The sequence below is a fragment of the Bos indicus genome, chromosome 22 (genome assembly GCF_029378745.1).
Source record: "Bos indicus isolate NIAB-ARS_2022 breed Sahiwal x Tharparkar chromosome 22, NIAB-ARS_B.indTharparkar_mat_pri_1.0, whole genome shotgun sequence".
Classification (NCBI taxonomy): domain Eukaryota; kingdom Metazoa; phylum Chordata; class Mammalia; order Artiodactyla; family Bovidae; genus Bos; species Bos indicus.
This window is the reverse complement of record NC_091781.1, coordinates 46,743,678-46,755,854: the sequence shown is the minus strand read 5'-3', so window position 1 is coordinate 46,755,854 and position 12,177 is coordinate 46,743,678. Positions and strand designations below refer to the sequence as shown.

At 44.4% G+C, this 12,177-nt stretch overlaps 1 long non-coding RNA gene across 1 annotated transcript in view; it reads right to left on the bottom strand.

The window, feature by feature from the left end:
- Positions 1 to 12,177, bottom strand: part of LOC109575979 (uncharacterized) — a 100,230-nt gene that overhangs the window by 69,876 nt on the left and 18,177 nt on the right. Inside the window, exons 4-5 of the long non-coding RNA XR_011563011.1 lie at positions 11,809 to 11,925; positions 8,398 to 8,598 (exon numbers count right to left, since the gene is read on the bottom strand). This is a non-coding gene — a long non-coding RNA (uncharacterized lncRNA). The remainder of the gene's footprint in view (positions 1 to 8,397; positions 8,599 to 11,808; positions 11,926 to 12,177) is intronic.

Sequence of the window (12,177 nt, the reverse complement as noted above, 5' to 3'; positions counted from 1 at the left end):
AAGGCTGAAGAACTCAAATAACCAAATTCAAATGCAACTTCAGGATAAGTTGCTTATTGAGTAAGTTTCCAGGACGATCTCCTGGAATCCAAAGTACTTGAAAACAAAACAAAACAAAATGCAACATACGCATGAGTGTCTGGAGAGTACATTGTGCCAATTTGTTTGAGAAGCCAGGGTTATTGGTGATTTCTGCCACAGTAGAGGGGTGAGCTTTGACAGCTCAAACTGTGTGTATGGCAGCAGTGAACATGGTTTCCGAAATGCTTTTCCAGTCCCAGAGGGACCAATTTGGCACTCGGGGCACATAACAATGTCCACGCGCCAGATAAAGCCGTGGCATGGAAATCAAGGAGGAGGAGCTTAATGATGAATCAGAACATTCCCTTCAGATATAAATTATCTGTCTCTTAAAGTCCCGACTAGAAAGTCCTCCTTATCTTGCCAGTTGATTGTATAAATATCCACTGCTGCTGCTGCTGCTAAGTCGCTTCAGTCATGTCCAACTCTGTGCGACCCCAGAGACAGCAGCCCACCAGGCTCCTCCGTCCCTGGGGTTCTCCAGGCAAGAACACTGGAGTGGGTCGCCATTTCCTTCTCCAATGCACACTAACCCTACCCAAATTTGAGCTATCCTAGGAGAATCCCAGGGACGGGGGAGCCTGGTGGGCTGCCGTCTATGGGGTCGCACAGAGTCGGACACGACTGAAGTGGCTTAGCAGCAGCAGCAGGAGTAAATGGATATTTGTTTAAGAGGCAAGCGCATCCTGGATTTTTTCCCCTTTGAAATCTAGCTGGATGACTTCCCTCTTCTTTTTGGCACTGCAGGGAATTGTTAAATATGTTATACAACAAAATGAGAAGAAAGAAGAAGGAAGAATATAGAAGGTAGAATCCATGACCTTCAAATTGGGAAGAGGAAAATGGGAGAAACGAGAGCAACATTTAGTTTGAAGAGAGGGAAGGAAATGGAAAGGGAGATGACTATGCATGAGGATTTGAGACAATAATGTAGAAAACGATGCTGTTTTATGAGAAATTCCTATGTGCTAGCCATGGGCTAGCAAGTTCAGCAAACAAAGGACTTTCCTGGTGATCCAGTGGCTAATGCTCCCAATGCAAGGGGCCTGAGTTCGATTCCTGGTTAAGGAACTAGCTCCCACATGCCACAACTAGAGATCTGCATAACTAAATGAAGACAGAGGATCCTATGTGCCACAAATTTATTTGGTGCAGCCAAATAATAAACATATATATATTTAAAAGTATAGCTTGGTCCCTGTTCTCATGGTTCTTATTCTCTATGTGGTCTATAGCACTGAGGGTAGATTCCCTGGCCAAGTTGTGTTCAGTAATATGCTAGCATCTCTCCAACGTCACCTGTCACCATTCTCTTCCTTATCTTTCCCCTTCAGTTATTCTGGAATCTTTTCAGTTTTCCCATCCTACAAGACTCTCCTGTCTTCTGGTCCTCACTCATGCTCTCCAAAGCTTCAAGTGCTCCTTGCCTGGTTCTCTCCTTTTCAACTCAGCTGGGATTCTTCCTTCCTTGGGGAAATTTTCTAGGCCCCAGGTTAGATTTGATTCTCCTGCTATGTTTCCATATTCCCTGGAATGGTTTAATTAGTAACTAGTGACCTCAAGCCTGTCTGCCCCATGACTCTGTGAGTCCATGAAGGCTAGGACCGAGTCTGTTTTGTTTTCAGTGCCTAGCCCTGGGCCTGGCACATGATAGACACTCCATAAACAGGAAGAGGTGAAAGCTCTATTTCTCACAGCCTAGAAGGTATATGGGAAGATTAGCATGGCCCCTGTGCAAAGATGACACACAAATTTGTGCAGCGTTCCATATTAGGGGGGTTTCCCTGGTGGCTCAGTGGTAAAGAATCTGCCTGCCAATGCAGGAGATGGGGTTTGTCCTCTCGGTCAGGAAGATCCCCTGGAAAAGGAAATGGCAACCCACTCCAGTATTCTTACCTGCGAAACCCCAAGGAGAGAGGAACCTGGTAGCTATAGTCCATGAGGTAATAAAAAAGCAGGACATAACTTGGCAACTAAACAACAATTAGAAAGCATAGGTCTTAATTTAATTTTTAAAACTTAGATTGTTGGTTCTTGTTTTGCGCTGCTTCTATGACATCCAGTTATTTTTTATTAGTACATTTAGTTTTTGCTACATCATTAAGACAAAATAAAAGGAGAAATGCAGCTAAAGAAATCGGAGAATTTTCTTCTGACATGATAAGCAGGTCTTAAGAGAATGGAAAATTTTCTTCAAGGGGAAAACTGGAGAATTGGTAAAGATGTTGCTCTAAATCTCAGACTTGGACAGACACTCCATTTTAAACTCCACGGTATTAATCTAGGACTATGGCTTTTCTCATTTCTCACATCTGAAAAGGAAATACACATTGTCATTGTGACTTAAGATTACAGTGTTTTATGAAGGCTTTAAGCCCAAGGACACTGAAAAAGAGAAAAATCTGCATCAGAAAATGTAAGCAAGGAAATATGCTTTCTTGATTCTGATATCAGTGTGGGCAGATGCGTTTCTATGTAAAGTGCACGCACGTGAATGCCAGATTGCACCTAGATTCACCAGCCTGCAGGAGAGCTGACAAGTGCCACGCCTGCACGGCCTAGTCAAGTAAATAAAATACAGTCTTCTTTAAGGTGGAGTTTCAGAAGCTGCAAGTGGTCTACAAAGGGTTAACACAGCCACAACAGAAAACAGCAGTCACTCCGTTTGTAGCTGATTGTATTAACTTGAGTGGTGGTTAAAATCACTAATAATCAGTGAGAATCAGATGGGGCATGAGAAGAGGTTCGAGAGCATTTGAAGACCCACAGACCAAGATTCCTGACCTAAATCTACAGCTTACAAAGGAGGGCACCCTGGGCAAGTCCCTCATGCCCAAACCTCAACTTCCTTTCTGTAAAATGGGTTCAGTAACAGCATCTAGGCATTTGGATGCCTAGTCAGACCTGGGCCTGGTAGATACTCAACAGAAGGAAGCTGGTTTGCCTCTTACCTCCCTCAGCTCGGGGTTTGGGGGGTCACAGGTTTCAGCTCTGCAGGCACAGTTATGATCTAGACGGTCCAAGCCTGTCCCTCTAGTTGAGTCTCAGTTTTAAAGGCGATTGACAGGATCGGAAAACGGTTTTCTTCCACTTCAGTGGTTTGGTTTATGAGAAGAAGGGCCCCAAGGGTATTCCTAGGGCCATTAGGCTGTTCCAATACTGTCTTGGGTACAATGCAGAGAGACTTCTAGGGGGTCAATTTTTCCTTCAACCAAATGCACTTAAGAGGGCGTTGGGGCAAGGAGACTGCAACGAGAAAAACAATGAAAAAAAGGGGAGGGGTGGGGGGAGCAGTATACCAGGCTGACTACTACTTACAAAAAAAGAAAAGAAAAAGCCGCATCCTCAACGCCCCAGGGGCTCAGAGAGGAAGCGCTCCGAGTACGCCCGAGCGTAGTACGCCCGAGCGTGTGGGGTTAACGGATGGCGGGGCTACACGCCGAGGGGTAGCGGGGCTCAGCCTCAGGTGGTCCCTTGAGGCTGCTCGAGTGGCGCTAATTGACCTGCTGTTTTCTTTATTTCCTCGTTAATAGCTTTTCTTCCCCACGCCATCTGGGACCCCAGGAGGAATGTCCCATCTCCTCCCGCAGGGCACATCCCGACTCTCTCCACCTCTTACGCATTTGGTCGAAGACCTGGCTTTTGGGACCCGGTCCCTAGGGTCCCGACATGTGAAGCTGCGGCTGCCGTGCAGGCTGGGCGCAGGACCCCGGAGACGGGGTGCACAGGGAGCCCCTTGATGGCAGCAGTGAGCCTTTCTGGGAGCGCCCCGGGCCCCGCCCCTCGCCCCTAGGTCTGGAGCTCCCGCAGCAGGTGTGTGTGTGAAGTCCCCCAGCAGTTCCAGAATTGGAAGCGCCATCCCTGGTTTTATTACAAGAGAGGCAGAGCTGTTAACACCCCATAAAATGCGGAGACGGGCAGCAAGGCGACTTCCGCCAGCCTTGGACTATTCTCTGATGGAGGGAACACGTCCTTCCTGAGCACCTAATGGGCGACAGGCTCTGACGGGCTCTGAACTGCTGAGCTATCACTCTGCTTTAGCCATGGGAGTGTGACTGGTTACTGTCTTCCCCACACTCCTGCAGGGGAGTGCATTACAGCCCAGGGTCAGAGTGAAATGGCTCAGGGAGGTCAGCAATAGCTTCCGGCTTCCCTGGGGACCACTCCTCAGATTTTCTCTTGGAGAATTCCCTTCCCTTACTCCCAGCAGGTTGGGATGGACGTTACAGCATCCTGACCAGGGGGAGGGGCGCTCAGTTGATCTAAATCCATCAGTACATCCCACCCCTGGCCAAAGGTATTGGGTCAAGGAGGGAGTGTGACCAGCATAAGCCAATCAGGACCAGGTCCAGCGTAATGGCCCCAGTGTTGGAGGAGAAAATAAGGAAATATTGAGACTAGAGGCTGAGGTTGGTTGGGAGAAGGCCACCCCTGAGTGACAGTCAAGGCTTAATAATTTTATTTTAAGCCACCCACTTTTTTAAATGGAGGGAAATTCAATATCCTTATCATAAATGACAAAACAGTATTGTCTTAAATGAGTATATTGAAAGTAAAGCCATATTATTAAATTCTCGTTTGATTGTTTTGCTTTGCTACAGTCATTGAGCCTGGGGCTCCTTCTCTCTTCAATCAGATTCTAGAGAGTTATTAGATGTCAAATGAGGCTTTCTCCTGAAGTAATATGAAGAATTGAAAGATAATCAATTTAATAACATGCCTACCTTTCACTAAAATCACCTCACAGCTGCCCTTGGTATGTTTCCCACGTGTGTAGTGATGTTATCTGTACTCAGTAGAGGTGAAAGAAACACATCCAACCTCGGGGGTTCTAGAAAGACTGCTTTATGAAGGATCTACTGGAGATAAGAATTTTCCTCCCTAAGACTCAGAGAGGTTAAGTAACTTGCTCAAGGCCACAGAGCTAGTGAAGAAGCAGGAATAGAATCATGACCCTTAATGCTCTTTTCATTAAACTCTCTCCTCCTGGGAAAAGGAGAGACTCATTGGAATAACAATTGAGTGCCTGGCACTGGGCCTGATATTTAGGGGCATTCAATAAATATTTGAATATATAGTTACTGAGTTTTTTTTTTTTAATGTGTCTGGCACTGTTCTAAGTCCTGGTGCACAAACAAATAGTTCTTGCCGGAGCTTAGAGTTTATTGAGAAAGTCATATTAATCAAATATTATATAAATAGTAAAAGTAATAAAAAATATATATTTTACTATATAGTAGATAATCTAATTAGATAGATCCTTGTATATAATTGAAGTTCTTTTTCATTCATTGAGTCTTTACGTAATGTCTGCCAGATACTAGACAGAAATATATTTGTTGTTGTTTAGTTTCTAGGTTGTGTCCAACTCTTTTGCGATCCCATAGACTGTAGCCCACCAGGCTCCTCTGTACACGGGATTTCCCTGGCAATGATACTAGAGTGGGTTGCCATTTCCTTCTCCAGGGGATCTTCCTGACCCAGGGATCAAACCCATGTGTACTGCATTGGCAGGAGGGTTCTTTACCACTGAGCCACCAGGGAAACCCACAAAAATATATTTTGTTAATTTTTTTTAGGAAAGTGATTTAGCTTCTTTGACATAGATCCCTCTTCTGTATATTATGAATTATGAGCTAGTAGCCTATGCTAAACATTGGGCGATGCGGCGAAACTTTATTCAAACCTGTATCTTACGCATTTTTGGTGCTCAAAAGTAAAACAAATAATTCTGTAAAATGAGAATGTACATTTGTACCAAAGACCAATTGTATTTGCATTTTAGATGAATCAGTCCATAATCCCACCATACCCAAATGGTAGATTTAGAAAACAAGACAGGACTTCCCTGGTGGTCCAGTGGTTAAGAATCTACCTGTCAATGCAGGGGGCACGGGTTCGATCCCTGGTCCAGGAAGATTCCACATGCTGTGGGGCAACTAAGCCCTTCTGCCACAACTCCTGAACCCGCACCTTACAGCCTGTGCTCTGCTACGAGAAGCCACCACAATGAGAAGCCCATGCACCGCAACTAGAGAGTAGCCCCGACTCGCTGCAACTAAGAAAGCCTGTGTGCAGCAACAAAGACCCAGAGTAGCCAAACGTAAAATAAATAAACAGATGAATAAATAAGAAAGCAAGAAAAAGGGGGATGAATAACCTTCCTAGGATTTCTCAGCTGGTTGGCTGTGCACGAGGCTTGGGTGGTCTCATTGTCAAAGGCTCTGCTCTGTCACCCAGGTAGGGCAAGGATAGGTGGAGAGAACAAAGGTAAGGGAGATGTGTGGCCTAGGACAAGTCACTTCTCTTTGGGTTTAGATTCTTTCATTCAAGGACAGGACACTGAAGGACAGTTCATTCTTCTAAAGTGCAGTTGGCCAAAGGGGTCTGCAGGCCAAGAGCACAGGACTCTTGAATGATGCTGTCTTCTCTGCTCGGCCGCTCGCCTGACAAGGAATTAACCCCTGGGGACTTCTGCTTCCTCTGACAGTACTTGTCTCTATGCAACAGAGTTGTCTCCAGGGCTTGGTGAGGTCATTGAGGAAGCAGGCAGCACAGTGGACAGTAAGCGCTCAGTGGACATTAGCTATTGCTACTGTTTTTCTAAAACTTGTTTTGTCTTGAATAAAAGTAGACTTTTGCACATGGTACTTAGGAGGTTGGAAGCATAGGTCCTTCAGAACACCTGTCTGACAGGTGCAGGACACAACAGACTGTACGCTGCTGTTCTGTACTCTGCATTGTTAAGAACTGGTTGCTGTGTGGTGAAACTCTCTCAGGCTTTCCTTAGTTTTGGCCTTTTAATTGTGGATGATGGTTGCATGGTGACTATGAGGATGAACCAAGCTCATTGAACCTGCTTTCCTCTAGCTAAGAACTGCTGATTCTGTGCAACGCTATGGACTGTAGCCCTCCAGGCTCCTCCGTCCATGGGATTCTTCAGGCGAGAATACTGGAGTGGGTAAGCCATGCCCTCCTCCAGGGGATCCTCCCAGCTCAGGGATCTAACCCGCATCTCTTCTGTCTCCTGCATTGCAGGGGGGTTCTTTACTACTAGGGCCACCTGGGAAGGCTAAGAACTGCTGAAGATTTGCATAAATCTCTCCAGGGGCTGATAGAGCTTCAGCTCACAGTTGGTTGCTTTGTCTTTCAGCGTAAGAACTGTGATTGGATGCCCTACCAGACCCAGCTCCCAGGGGAGTTGGACTGGGTTGTTCCCCTTCCCTAGAGGGGCCAGAGTCAAGAGTCCAGCCTGCCTCCCACCCTGCACGGCCCCAGCCTGTGTTCCCACTCATGCTCACAGGGTAAATAGAGAGCAGACTCTCTTGGCTCCTGGGAAGAGGCTATGTGGCTGGGGAGAGGAGAAGTTCTCTGTGAGAACATGGGCCTTGCTGTACATGTAGGTTGACTGTAACTTTCAAATACGTAAACATTTAGTATATGGGCTTCCATTTATACTCTTGGTTTACACCCATACATTTGGAACCTGGCTGCCTACCACCACCCCCTTATCCCCCACCCCCAATAAAACCTAATGGGCCTTTTAAACTTCCAGGAGGTATAACCTTAAAGTGGAAGAGACAAAGAAACAGCATTTCCGTTGTGAATTTAATGTGATCTCCTCCCCTCCAGCTCCTGGTACCAACTGCCTGGACAGCTGACTGGATTAGCACATATATTTTAGCATGGAGACCATATCATCTGAAACAATTCTGAGTCACCTGCTAAGCTGAGCCTCACATTTCAATATGAATATGTCCACGGGAGTGATGCTCTGCCATGCATGAATTTATTAGCGTATTAGTTATCTATTGCTGTATAAAAAAATTTCCCCAAAGGAAATGGCAACCCACTCTAGTATTCTTGCCTGCAGAATTCCGTGGACAGAGGAGTCTGGTGGGCTACAGTCCCTGGGGTCGTAAAGAGTCGGACACGACTGAGCGACTAACACAACACAGTGACTTAAAAGAACAGCACTTACTGGGACTCCTTCGGTGGTCCAGTGGTTAAGAGTTCCCCTGCCAATACTAGGGACACGGGTTCGACCTCTAGTCTGGGAAGATTCCCCATGCTATTGAGCAACTGAGCCCGTGCACCACAGCTACTGAGCCTGGATGCTGCAACTCCCGAAGCCCACGCCCACAGAGCTCACGCTCCGCAACCAGAGAAGGCTGCGCACGGCAAGGAAGAACAAACCCCGTTCACTGCAACTAGAGAAAGCCTGCGCCCAGCAACGAAGACCCAGCACAGTCAAAAATAAATAAGTTATAAAAACAAACAAAAAAGCATTTACTGTCTCATCTCACTGTCTCTTACAGGCTGGGGCTGCAGTCATCTTAAGGCTGGAATTCAGAGGGTCCCGCCTCCCACGCTCTCTCACATGGTGGTTGGGAGGATTCAGTTTCCTGTGGGCTACTGAGCAGAGTCTCAGCTCCTCGCTGACCATTGGCTAGAGGACATCCTTAGTTCCTTGCTGTGTGGGTCTGTCTCCAGGGCAGCTTGTTTGATCAGGGTTGACTGAAAAAAAGGAAAGCATGACCTAAAAGTTGAGAATTATGCTTTGTTTGGCAGACAAAACTGAGAACGCAAGCCCTGAAGACAACCTCTCACATAGTTCTGAGGAACCGCTCGGAAGAGGTAAGGGAGGAGCCAGGATATAGAGGAGTTTTGCAACAGAAACCAGGTAGTCAGAACATCAAAAGATTACTGATAATTAAAGAAAACCAGACATCTCAAGTTAATGAATTTAGCAGTTTTCTACCTATGAGAAGATGCAAGAGTCTGGGTTCATTGAATTCCTTTGATACGCACCTTAACTGTGTAGGGTGAGTATCCAGCTTTTTTTTTTTTTTCCACCCTGAATCCCCTCAGGGAGCAGCACTAGGGGCAGCTGCAGGTTTGATGGCTGCAGCATCCTCTGTTTACTGATAGTCCAGGCAACAGTCTTAGTCCACCAGAGGCAGAGAGAAGAGGCCTGTGAGCCAGAGATGTAGTCTCTTGCAAATTGGTCTTAGCAGTGACATGCCATCACTTTAACCATATTCTATGCCTTAGAAAGAAGTCACTAGGTCCAGTCTCTATTCAAGGGAGGAGATTACATAGAGTATGAATTCCAGAAAGCAGAGCTGACTGGAAACAATAAGGGGCTGACTTTCCCAGTTAATTAGTTCTGACCATTCACTCATTCAGTCTAGAGTTTTCTAGGCACTGGGCATTGGCCTTCTTCAACTCATAAACACTAAACTGGTTCATTTCAGTTACTTAGAACAAAATTTTATGTTACAGGAGGAATTTTTAAGGATTAGAAATTCAGATTAGTATTATCGCCACTTTTGTGACTTATAAATCCCCATTCTCTCAGAGGGGAATCACATTAATCAATTCTCATTTTCATGCAATTTCAGAGAATTTCAGAAAATTCTCTTTTTGATGAAAAAAATGTTTCAGATTCACTCTGTGAAGCTAAGGCATTTACTAAAGGAAAAACACAACTATATACATGACAGGCAAAGAAGGGGAGAAATTTTTAAATAAATAAGATGATGTAGGTTGATTCACCTAACCAAATTATGGTTATTTCATTAACTCTTCAATTGAATTCCAAATCCTCATTCTATTTGCTGAGGTAAATTTGTTTAACATGAAGCCTTGACATCCTTTAAAATAATTATGCTTCTAAATGAAAGTTTAATTTTTAATCATTTGCTTTGCTAAAATAGCAGCAAATGAGAGGATAATATGACAATTTAAAGGAGTTCCAATAGATCCCTTGGAACTGAGACAGGAATTCTTCCTGAGTGCTACTGACTAGCAGAGGAATTTTAAATATGGTAATGGGACTACTTCCTCACAATGTTTGCTTGTTTGATGGAAGTTAAACTGGAGGGAATTAGAAGTCCACAGAGGTGAAGGATCAGTCTTTGACCTTAATGGGCACTGCCTTTTTCTCTCCACTCTGGCAGGTCATCCCCTCCAGTGGACCTCCACATGCAAGATTCAGGGCTTCACAGTGCAAGTCCCATTATGAAAAAGAGCGAATCCCCAGCAAAACAGTATGAAAACCAATTTCATCTTAGAAGGCAAGAGGCAGGTGAGACTGGGTATTTGCAAATAAAGGAGTCTATGCAACTCCAGTACACTTGCTTGGAAAATCCCATGGATGGAGGAGCCTGGTGGGCTGCAGTCCATGGGGTCGCTAGGAGTCGGACACGACTGAGCGACTTCACTTTCTCTTTTCACTTTCATGCATTGGAGAAGGAAATGGCAACCCACTCCAGTGTCCTTGCCTGGAGAATCCCAGGGACGGGGGAGCCTGGTGTGCTGCCATCTCTAGGGTCACACAGAGTTGGACACGACCGAAGTGACTTAGCATAGCATAGCATAGCATGCAACTGATGTGGCAGGTTATTTTAACTTTTGGCTAAAGGACTTGATTGGGGGTTTATTAGCTTTTTAAATCACTGGGCAGCAGTTGAATAAAAGGCCTGCCCAGTTCAGGTTAGGAATGCAAATTCATTTAAGAGATGCTTTTAACTAGAATTCCCAAACTCAAACGATTAATGAAAAACAAAGCATCTCTTAATTAATAACTCTGTAGACGAGGGGTCTTTTGTAACACAGTTTTGCAAAGAAGCAAGATTTTTTTTTTCTCTCTCTCTACAATTCACAATTGTACTGATTCTCTTTACCTGCTCACATCCTCCATGGCTTCTCAAGGCAGAGGACACAATTTTCAATACCACATGTTCTTTTCTTCTCCTTGAAATAAAATGAAAAAGGGATAAAAGGGAAACGTACTTGTGTTTCCATGTTGTCAGGCTGCTTCGAGGCATTGAGCTCAGGGGTGAGGGCTCATTTTGCAATGGCCCTGACTTGTAATCCATATTTTGTTTGTTTGATTAACTGTCTCTGGTCCTTTTAAAGCCAGTGAGAGTGCAGTGACATTCACGGTAGTCAGAGTTGTTAGGAGTTCATAAATGATTTTTTTTTAAAGCTTACTATCGTTCTTTATTGCACAAACAACCTTATAGCACTGTTAATATAAATTAAAATGAAAGAAAAAGCAGACCTACTCAAACTTTTTTCATTTTCCAAGTTGCCTCCCAAATCCCAGTTATTTCCAGAAGTAATTTTTCACAGAATTATAGTAGTAGGCTAGATAAGGCTTTGCATTTTACTTTTAAACTTAAGGGGTCATACACATTTTATTTTACTCTTCACAATTCAAATGTTAATGTCCGCATAATATTCCTTTGAATATAGTGAGACCCCAATTCACCTAATCACTTTTCAATTCTGCACATTTAGATAAAATAAAGCATATAGATATTAGTGTATATATATTACTATAAAGAATATTTTTATTGAATAATTTAAAAAATTCTTTTGAATTATTTTCTTGGTATAAAGTCCCCGAAGTGAGGTGAAAGAGTATGAATATTTTTACCCTTTTTGTTGTTATTGTTCAGTTGCTAAGTCATGTCTAACTCTTTGTGACCCCATGGACTGCAGCATGCCAGGCTTCTCTGTCCATCACTTTCTCCCTGAGTTTGCTCAAACTCATGTCCTTTGACTCAGTGATACCATCCAACCATCTCATCCTCTGTTGCCCCTTTCTCCTCTTGCCCTCAAATTTTTCAGCATCAACATCTTTAGCATAGCCCAAATCTGTATCCTTAATGAGTTGTATCATTTACACTGCAATTTTTGACCATACATCAGTTTTACCAGTTAGCACTGGGACTTCTCATTCAAATCTTTTCCTTCTTGAATGGCTGAAAAGTGGGTGCATTTTGATATCATTGTATCATTCTCTCTCCGTAGATAAATGGAAGTCTTTGCTCTCTGGGGAAAGAAGCAACATAAGGAAAAATATTTAGGCAGCTCAGCATAATTTAGTTTTTCATGTTTCCTCATGATCTCCCCTGCGGCTCAGTGGTAAAGAATCTGCCTGTAGTGCAGGAGCCACAGGAGATGTGGGTTTGATCCCTGGGTCAGGAAGATCCCCTGGAGGAGGGCATGGCAACCCACTCCAGTATTCTTGCCTGGGAAATTCCATGGACAGAGGAGCCTAGTAGGCTATAGTCCATAGGGCTG